This window comes from Mandrillus leucophaeus, unplaced genomic scaffold, assembly GCF_000951045.1.
Source record: "Mandrillus leucophaeus isolate KB7577 unplaced genomic scaffold, Mleu.le_1.0 Scaffold316, whole genome shotgun sequence".
Taxonomy (NCBI): domain Eukaryota; kingdom Metazoa; phylum Chordata; class Mammalia; order Primates; family Cercopithecidae; genus Mandrillus; species Mandrillus leucophaeus.
This window is the reverse complement of record NW_012103321.1, coordinates 1,514,873-1,524,552: the sequence shown is the minus strand read 5'-3', so window position 1 is coordinate 1,524,552 and position 9,680 is coordinate 1,514,873.

Below are 9,680 nucleotides of genomic sequence, written 5' to 3'. Positions count from 1 at the left end.
GCACTTCACTTTTATACCTAATTTTTAAGTTTTTATCATGAAGAGATGTTAAATTACATCAAAAGCTTTTTCTTTATCTATTGAGAGGAACATATTTTTTTCCTTTATTTTATTAATGTGTATATAATGTTTGTTGATTTGTATGTGTAGAACTATCCTTGCATTCCTGGGATAAATCTCACTTGATCATGTTATATTATCTCTTTCTTGGATTCAGCTTGCTAGTCTTTTGTTGATTATTTGTCATCTATGTTAATCAGGGATGTTTTCCTATAGTTTTCTATTTTTGTTGTGCAGTTATCTGATTTTGGTATCGGGGTTTATACTGGCCTCATAAAATGAGTTGCAAAGAGTGCCCTCTCCTTCAATTTTTTAGGATAGCTTGAGAAGAATTGATATTAATTGCTCTGTAAGGTTTTGATAGAATTCAGTGGTGATGTCATTTGTTTACGGACTTTTCTTGGTTGGAAAACATATTATTACTGATTGGTATATTCTAGTATTCTGTTTTTTCTCCTTGATTCAATCTTAGTAGGTTGTGTCCAAGAATTTATCCATTTCAAATTTATTGACATATAATTGTTCCCAGTAGTCTCCAATGATCCTTTGTGTTTCTGTGGTGTCTATTGTGACATCTCCTTTCTTATTTCTGATTTTACCTCTTTGGATCTTCTCTCCTTTTTTCTTAGTTACTCCAGATAATGGTTTGTTATTTCCCTTTATCTTTTTTATAAACTAGCCTATTGTTTCCTTGATCTTTTGTATTCTTTGTCTCAATTTTATTTCTGTTCTGATTTTTATTATTTCTTTCCTTCTACTAATTTTGGGTTTGCTTTCTTCTTGAATTTTTTAGTTCTCTGAGATGCAGTGTTAGCTTATTTATTTGACATCTTTCTAGCCTTTTGATGTCAGCATTTATTACTATAAATTTGCCTCTTAAAACTGATTTTCCTGTGTTCCATAGTGTTTGGTATGTTGTTTCTATTTGCATTTGTTTCAAGAAATATTTCAATTTCATCCATAATTTCTTCCTTCATCCTTTGGTTGTTCAGGAGCATGTTGTTGAATTTCCATGTATTTGTATAGTTTCAAATGGTCTTCTTGTTATTAATATCTAGTTTTATTCCACTGTGGTTGGATAATATGCTTGATATGATTTTGATTTTAAAAAAAGTTTTAAGACTTGTTTTGTATTCCAACTTATGGTCAGTCCTGGAAAATATTCCATGTCCTAGTAAAAAGAATGTGTATTCTGCAGCTGTTGGGTGAAATGTTTTATAACTGTCCATTTTCCCTATGGTGCAGTTTAAATTCAATGTTTCTTTGTTGATTATCCATATAGATGATCTGTCTAGTGCTGAGAGTGGGGAATTTAAGTCCCCAACTATTATTGTATTGGGATCTATTTTTCCCTTTGGATTTGATGTTTGCTTTATATATTTGGATACTCTGGTATTGGGTGCATCTGAATTTACAGTTATTATATTTTCTTGTTGAAGTGATCCTTTTATTATTATATAATGTTTTTCTTTGCCTCTTTTTACAGCTTTTAACTTGAAGTCTGTTTTGTCTGACATAAATATAGTTACTCCTGTTTGCTTATGGTTTCTATTTACATTGAATACCTTTTTTCATCCCTTTACTTTCAGTTCGTGTGTCTTTCTAGGTAAGGTAAGGTAAGTTGACCAGCTTAAGGGCCAGTTCACCCTGGGTGGTAAGGCAGACCGTTCCTTCAGCTAGAAGTGCAGTGGTGAGAATTGTTTTCTCTGCTTTGCAGGACCAGAGTCATAGCTGATCCTTGGCCCAAGTTCCACATAGCTAGGGTTATGGCATTCAGGTACCCTTGTGGGTTTGGCATGATAAAGATGGTACCCCAATGCTGGAGAGGTGCCGTGGCTACTGGCTCCAGGGCAGGGCACACTCCAGAGGTGGCTGTGGTCTCAAGATGGAACCAGGTTGCAGCTGCTTGGCTCACAGGGTGTGGGGGGTAGGGTAGCGAGTATACACCATGTGCTCCTAATTTGGAACAAGGCAATAGCATGAAGTCCTGACAGCTCTCCAAACTCAACTCAGGGATTGTGAGGACTGTGGGATTCTCCTGTTGTAAAAATTGTGGGTGTTTGAAGTGGCAATGGGGGTTGGTGAAAATTTTCTGCTTATCTTTTCCTTGCAATGGGGAGTCCTTCCTGACTCTCGGCTGATTATATTTGGATGGGGTTGATGGGGCTGCAGACACCAGGTGCCTCCATGCTGCCGTCCTGGACTTCCAATCACCTCAGGTGCTTCTCCACTTCAGTACTCTCCCATTGATTATCCTGTCAAATATTAGCTGTTTATTTGTTCCCTTAGTTCTTGCTTGCAGACCAGCTATGTCTAGTCAGCTACAATGCCAGCTATCTCTAGTCAGTCATCTTGCTGATGTCACTCCAAGACATAGTATCTTGAAGCCTTTCCTTAGAAGCATCAGAGGAGATGCTAGGATTGTTTATGTGTTTATATCTTTAGATAAAAATAGCTCAGTATTAATGATTGAAAAAAGATTTAGTCCCATCCACTTTAAGGTCATGTTTTTGTAGCTTCTCAGATCTTGGCAGTATTAACAACTTCAGCACTTATATTAGACTATATAAAAAAAGCAAAGCACATTTTAGGTATTTATGTTTCCCTTGCTGAAGTTTTGAAAACATTTTGGTTGTCTCCCATGGGATGTAATTTCCAAATTCTCAAATTACCCTCTGTTGCTTCCTTTTCCAAAAGATAAAGAGCTACATTACATGCTTCTTTCTCAATACTGTGTATAGTTAATGACATTTTTAAAACAAGACTTTTTTTCTTCTTTTTTGTTTTCCCAGATGCAGATACAAGTGAAGGATAAAATTTACCAAGTAGTGTATCGAGTGTCTATTGCTGAGTCCTCAAAAGCTATGCATCACTCCGAAAAGTAAAAAGATCTTACTCTTTTAGCATTTCTTCTCTTTTAACTCTCTGATAATCTCATTTCTCTGAGCATTAAGAACATAAATGTAGTGTCTACTTATATATAAATGGGGTCATCTACTTCTGACATCCTCATATTGGTTGATTTGGTAAAGAGCTGCTTGAACTGTCCTTATATTGAATCCATTCAGCAACTCTTACGCCTTGTCATAGTAGCTCAGACAATTTCATCCAGGGCGGAAAGAAGGTTGATGGAATTGGATTCTTTCACTCTGACACATACTTCTTGAAAAAGTTTCTAGAGTGGGTATACACAATGTGTATTTCTGGTCTTTTGTCTTGATGCATTTTCCTCATTATCTAGATTTTCATATGTGTAGTCAACTAGACAAAGTTCCTTTTCTTTGCACTGCTATATTCAGTTAACTGTTGACTATTTCATTAACCATCTCCTTACGGTCCTAAAGAAGGACCATAAGTTTTTTGAATAATATGGTTTTCCCAACACTTTCCTTTTCCTTAATATCTAATTGAAAGTGCTTCTTTATTTATTTTCTGGCAGTGCCACACACTTTTTTGTTCTATTTAGAGCTTTTCTTTGCTGTATATGTTTATATATTTTATTATCACTTTCATGAGCAAGCAGAGTCCAGGAATTCCCAGGGGATGAACAGTCTATAGTACATCTCTTTTAAAAATGGGATATGGCAAAAGTTCAGATTGTTGTTTCAAAGCAAAAAGTCAAAAGACTTCACTGGTACTTGAAGGGGTAAAGCAAAGAATATGGAGGTGAGGGGTGGAGATATCAGACCTAAGTTACACATTTCATCTTCTGGAAACCTCAGCCAATCCCTTCTTCCTTCAGAATCCCATTGAGCAGACTATCAAAGACCCATCTCCCTCTGAGCGTTCCTCAGTAATATCCTCCTTGCCTTTTGAACTTACCAACTTTAATCCTGGCAGTAGTATTTACCCTACCTTCCTGAGTCATTTTATGGACATTGTCAAGGTTTGTTTCTCTTTCCCACTCCACTAACTAATGTGTATATAAGTTGATAGTTTATACATTCAGTGTGTACTTTGGTTTAGTTCTTTGTGCTTGTGTCTAAATGTATAGCACATTTGTCTATCAGACATTCGATGTGTCCTTTGGTTTAGTTCTTTGTGCTTGTGTCCTAATGTATAGCACATTTGTCTATCAGAAATGTTGAGTAAGGGGAAAAAAGCAATCAGAAATCAAGTTTGATTTAGTTTAAGTTGACATTTATAAAAATAAAGAGTTGAGCCAGGCTGTGGACAAAATAGAAGGGAGTCTGTCTGCCCTTCTTACTTTTTATATTAGTCAGTAAGAGGAGTAAGGCAGTGAGAAGTTAGAGATCTATTTTAGACTGTAAGCTTTTGGGGGAGTGCAGAGTAACACTTTTAAAATACATTGCTTATCTTTTAGAATGATACTTGGAAAAATGTTTCCTTTAATATCACCATATTTTACCTTGTCCAAACACAGAGGTTTTAATAAGGCAGTGATCTCCAAGTCTCTTTAATTTTGCGTCTTTATTAGTAAAAAGAAAAATGGAATGTGCAGTCCCAATACAGACATATCTATATGGATTATTCACATATATTTATTTTACTTTATACATTATAAAGCATAAAAATTAAAGTTAAAAATGAATGAGATAAAAATAATTTTTGAATTAAATTATAATATTTTACCCACACCCTAACAGATTATTGAAGCAAGTCTGCTGCACATGTACCCCATAATAGAGGCAAATGTATTTGGCTATTTTCCTGCAATATCATATCTTAAGAATGACTAAGTCCTATTAGTTTTATCTCTGAATTTACTCAAATTACCACTTCTTTTCTTTTCCCACCACTGTGACTTTCAATTAGTATCTCTTCAACAACTCTTACCTGAACTCTCTCGCTAGTCTCCTTGCTTCCTTTAGCTCTTTTTCCCAATGCACACTTTATCCAGTGACCTGGATGCTCTCTCCAAAATTCAGTACTCATTGTGTCTCCGCTCTGCTCAAGTCCTTCATTGGCTTTTCATTGCCTGCAAGACAGAGTTGAAAGCTCTGAGCATCACACAGACTGTCCTTACTCACCTTCCTAGTTTGCCTTCCTCGTTTCCCACCTGACTCTGTAGCTATGTCAAATTGACTGCAGCTTTTGAATGCACCTTATTTCTTTTATTTTCACTTTTGTGGTATTTTATCTACCAGAGATGGCCCTTTCTTCTTGTCTACTTATCAAACCTCAATATTCAGTTTAAATATCACTTCGCTTAGAAGGTTTTCTTTACTTCTCTTTGCAGAATTAAGCACTTGTCTTCCTGTGTTTAACACCTGTTTGTGTCAAATTGGGGCAATTATCGTACTACTCAAACAATTTCTTTCCATGTCTCTGTGCTCCTAAATGATAGAATCTGTGCTCTTTTTTATTTTCTTGAATTATCACTATCTATCATATATTAGGCATGAAGCAACTGCCTGATCTGCCTTAACAAACAGAGTGGATGCACAAATATTAATTGAACAATGTATAGTTTTGGTAGCAGTGAAAGAAACCTTTTAGTGGGCAGTCTGCAACAAATAATCAAACAAAAATATTTATACAGTATATAGGAGAAATACTTCTTGTCTAGAGTTTTTACTTTTTTTTCACAGTTCTTCAACTTAACGTCATTTTCGAAGTCATGCCCCTTAGATTGACCAGTCAAAATAATTAACAAGGATAATACTAAATAACATTTATGAGTGTTTACTATTTGGAACTGTGATAAGCAATGTACTGCAATATCTAATTTAGCCATTTCATAGCCCCATGAAGTATTTCATTACTAGTATTTCATTCATCTTGCACATGAGCAAGTTAGTGAGGTTCTGAAGGGTGCAGGGTGACTCTTTCCAATGAAGCGAAAATGACAAGGTTTAGTAGATTTCTAACTACAGGATCTTTACCCAGATGCTCTGATGTCTTCAGGCTGCATATCTCCAATTCTCTTTTCAGAATACCTACCCTGAAATTCAGTTCTTCCATGCTAGGTTGGAACATTTCCAGTGTTCTTAGGATAGCTGCAAGTTAAATGTAATAAATATGACGGGTTTACATAATGTATGTTCCATACAGTTCCTAAGATTAGAGAACTCTTCAGAAGTCTCCAGACCAGATTGTTTATATTAAAGTCAGATGATTTCTTTCACTGAGTGTTTAGGCTTCACTAGCACTATCTCTTGTGTGATATTATCATCTGCCATAGCTGAGATAAACACTCCTGCAAATGAAGTTTTTTTATTTGTATATGTTTTGGATAATTCTTATGAGATCAACAACCTCAGCAGAAATTGATGCTAAATTCATTATTGATTTAACGTTCTTCATGGACACCATAATCAGATTGACCTCATAAATAAATAGATGGACAGGGAGATAGCTTAAAAATTGTGTTTGCTTTTTATTATGTCAAAATGTTGTTTGCTAATTTTTTAATTAGAAAATTATAATCCATATGATATTCACTAGAAATTTGTAACAAAGATGGGACAAAAGCAGTAAGACAAGAAGAATTGAGTGATGTCTAATTTAAAATGTGAAAAAAAATCTATCAGTTTACTCAACTGCATAAAATGTGCAGGTGTTACAGTAGTATTTTCTTTCTTTCTGGTTTGGTATAAGTCATTATTTGATAAAGTAGGTAGTTAAGTGACAATTTCAGTAAATAACCTAGGAACAATTCTGCTCCTCTGAATGTGAGAATGAAAAAGACTTTTTCTTTTACAAAATTTTAATAGAAATTATCAACAACTAATAGTAAAAAAATATTGAAAACAAATTGGATTTTACATTTGATAAAGAAAATATTTTGAATATCCTTTGGAAAATGTGAGCTATTTAAGATTCATTTATTATTTTCTGTATTCAGTAACATTTAATACAATTCATCATACATGTAAGACTGTACAGGCCTTCACAAAGCAAACTAAATAGATTTCTATCTACTAGGATCACATGTACTGCAACAGACACCATTGAAAACATACCCAGAATGGGATATAGTTAAATATCCAATTGAAACATCTAAATACATGATTATGTGAGTAATTATTGATTATCTTGTATTTGGATTTCACTGTCTTGGTATTTTAGAGATGGCTAGTGACTGTATTGTCATATTGTCATCAAGACTTTCTTTTTTTTTTTTCTTTTTTTTTTTTTTTATGGGGTCTTACTATGTTTGCCAGGTTGGTCTTGAATTCTCGACCTCAGCAATGCTCCTGCCTCAGCCTCCCAAAGTACTAGGATTATAGGCATGGGCCACCACACTCAGCCCTCATCATCAAGACTTTTAATTACAGTTGTCACCTGCACTTTCTTCCCATTTAACTAGGAAAAGCTTTATAGGTAAAATGAGTTTTCAAGGGGATCCTGAGTACAAATGCAGGAAGATCAGCATAGAGTAAAAAACAAAGAAGGTAAAGAATTAATAAAGGAAAACTTTAAAAGGATCTCATTTAATCCAGATTTATGCCGATGACTCATATATATACCTCTACCCTGACCTAGCTCCCAAACTCCAGATTTCCATATATGCTTGCTTGTCATCTCCACTTAGACATTTAAGAGTACTTTCAGATACATATGTTCAAGATAAAATTTTTGCTCCCACCCTCTTCCCATTCCCCAATATGTTACCTCCCTAGTGTTCTCCATCTCAATAAACAGCACGCTCATCCACCCACCCAATTATAAGTCCTCTGGAATCTGACTCCAAAACATGTCCAGATCCATTCACTTTCTCTTGCTTTGTGCCACCACTAGCTGTTGTCCAAGCCACTATCATCCCCTACCAGATTACTTCCACAGTGTGTCACCCGTCTGCAGTCTCACAGAGGTCAGCATTACATTTGCCAGCTTAACTCAAATGGTAGCACATCTCCATTTAAAACATTCCAATGGCTTCTAACTCTCATAAAGTAGAACTCAGACTCCCTAACAAGACTTTAAGGATCTACATGATCTGGTTTCTAATCTGATTCTTCTTCTACCTCATTTTTTATCACTCTCCCCTTACTAACCTGCCTCAAATGCCATATTCCTTATTTTTAACTGATTCTTCTTGCTTTAAACTGTTTGCACATAGCTGTTTCCCACACAACAATTCTTTCTTCTGATCTTCACTTGTCTTTCTCCTTCTGGTCATCCAGGTGTCACTTTTTCAGAGAGGTATCCTTTCTTCTGCAGGACCTTCTACTGTCATCCAGTTTAAAGCAGCCTTCCTTCTCATCCCCTGAAGTCACTTTGTCTGACATCAACTTGTTTCATTTTCTCCTTAACACTTAAACTATCAGAAATCACTGTGTGTATTAGTCACTTATTAGTTCACTATATGACTTCCTAGTCCATAGTCACCTTGGAGGAGGGTTGCAGGGCCACTTATTCACCTCTGTATCACCCATATTGAGAATAGCCCATAATCCATAGTAGATTGGTAAATGGTTGTCAAATAAAACAATAGAAACTAATAGACTCATTGACTTTTCAGGAGTTGGGAGAGAAAAGGGAGTTTGATAAACTTGATTTCCAGGGATGCAGTCTTAAACTATGGAAATAAATATCTGAGATCATCTGTGTATCAATGGGGGTAAGCGTCCACACTCACTTGTTGAATAGATTCAATTTATGACTGTCAAAGGAACTCACTTAGTCAAGTCTGATGTAAGTACTACTGATACACTAATATGCATGTTGTGAAGTAAGGATGAAGTTGCTTGAATTTTTCTGCTTTTTTGTTTATAAAAACAGGTGAAGTTGTAGGGTGGCTTGCTACTTAGCCAAGGGACTAACATTATTATTACTCACTTAAGTAATGTTTCAAGTTCTGTTGTCTTTGCAATTACTTCAGAGATGAGAGATGAGAGCACAAAACTAAACTGTTAAAATAAGCCAGCTACAGCTGGAGACCATTAACAGCAAAACTGGGTATGCAGAAGAGAGCAGTGGGAAGCTGCAGTTAACTCAACTGGAGAAGCCATGTGGAAGTTAACAACATTGCGCGGCATCCTGATCCACAAATAGTACCAACAATGCTTTTTGATATTATTCTTTCTGCCTCCAAGTTTCACAAAGTTCTCCATTGATTATTTCACTTACTCTAACAATTTCATGTATGTCTATAAATTGGAAAAATATAAGACAAAATAGTGAGTGCCCCTGGAATTGGGAACAAGATTTTAAAACATCTCTGAAATTGAAGCCAATGACCATCAAAACACAATGGCAAAGATGAGCCCTACAGAGAAGTAACTGAAGCTCCTGGGAATGATTTGTAAGAGTTTTGCTGCTAGGCCTAAGGTGTCTCCTAAATCTTATCAATACTAGAAGTCATTATAATTCCCTTCTTGGAAATATTAATCTAAAATAAGATAAGATATATAATTTTGTCTGCCAAGAGGATGCTTTCAGAACAGAAAATCCCTGCATGGGGTGGGATGGGAGTGGCAAAGAAGTGGGGAAGTAGATATGTCTGACTGCTAGCTAATTTCTGAAACAGACATTGGTCAGATTGCCATCAGCCCATCTCTCCATCAAACTTCACCTAGCTTCAAAATCCCATATGAGAAAGGAAAGCACATCTTCTTTTTACTAGTTAGGGGCTGATATAGTTTGGCTGTGTCCCCATTCAAATCTCAACTTGAATTGTGTCTCCCAGAATTCCCACATGTGGGAGGTACCCA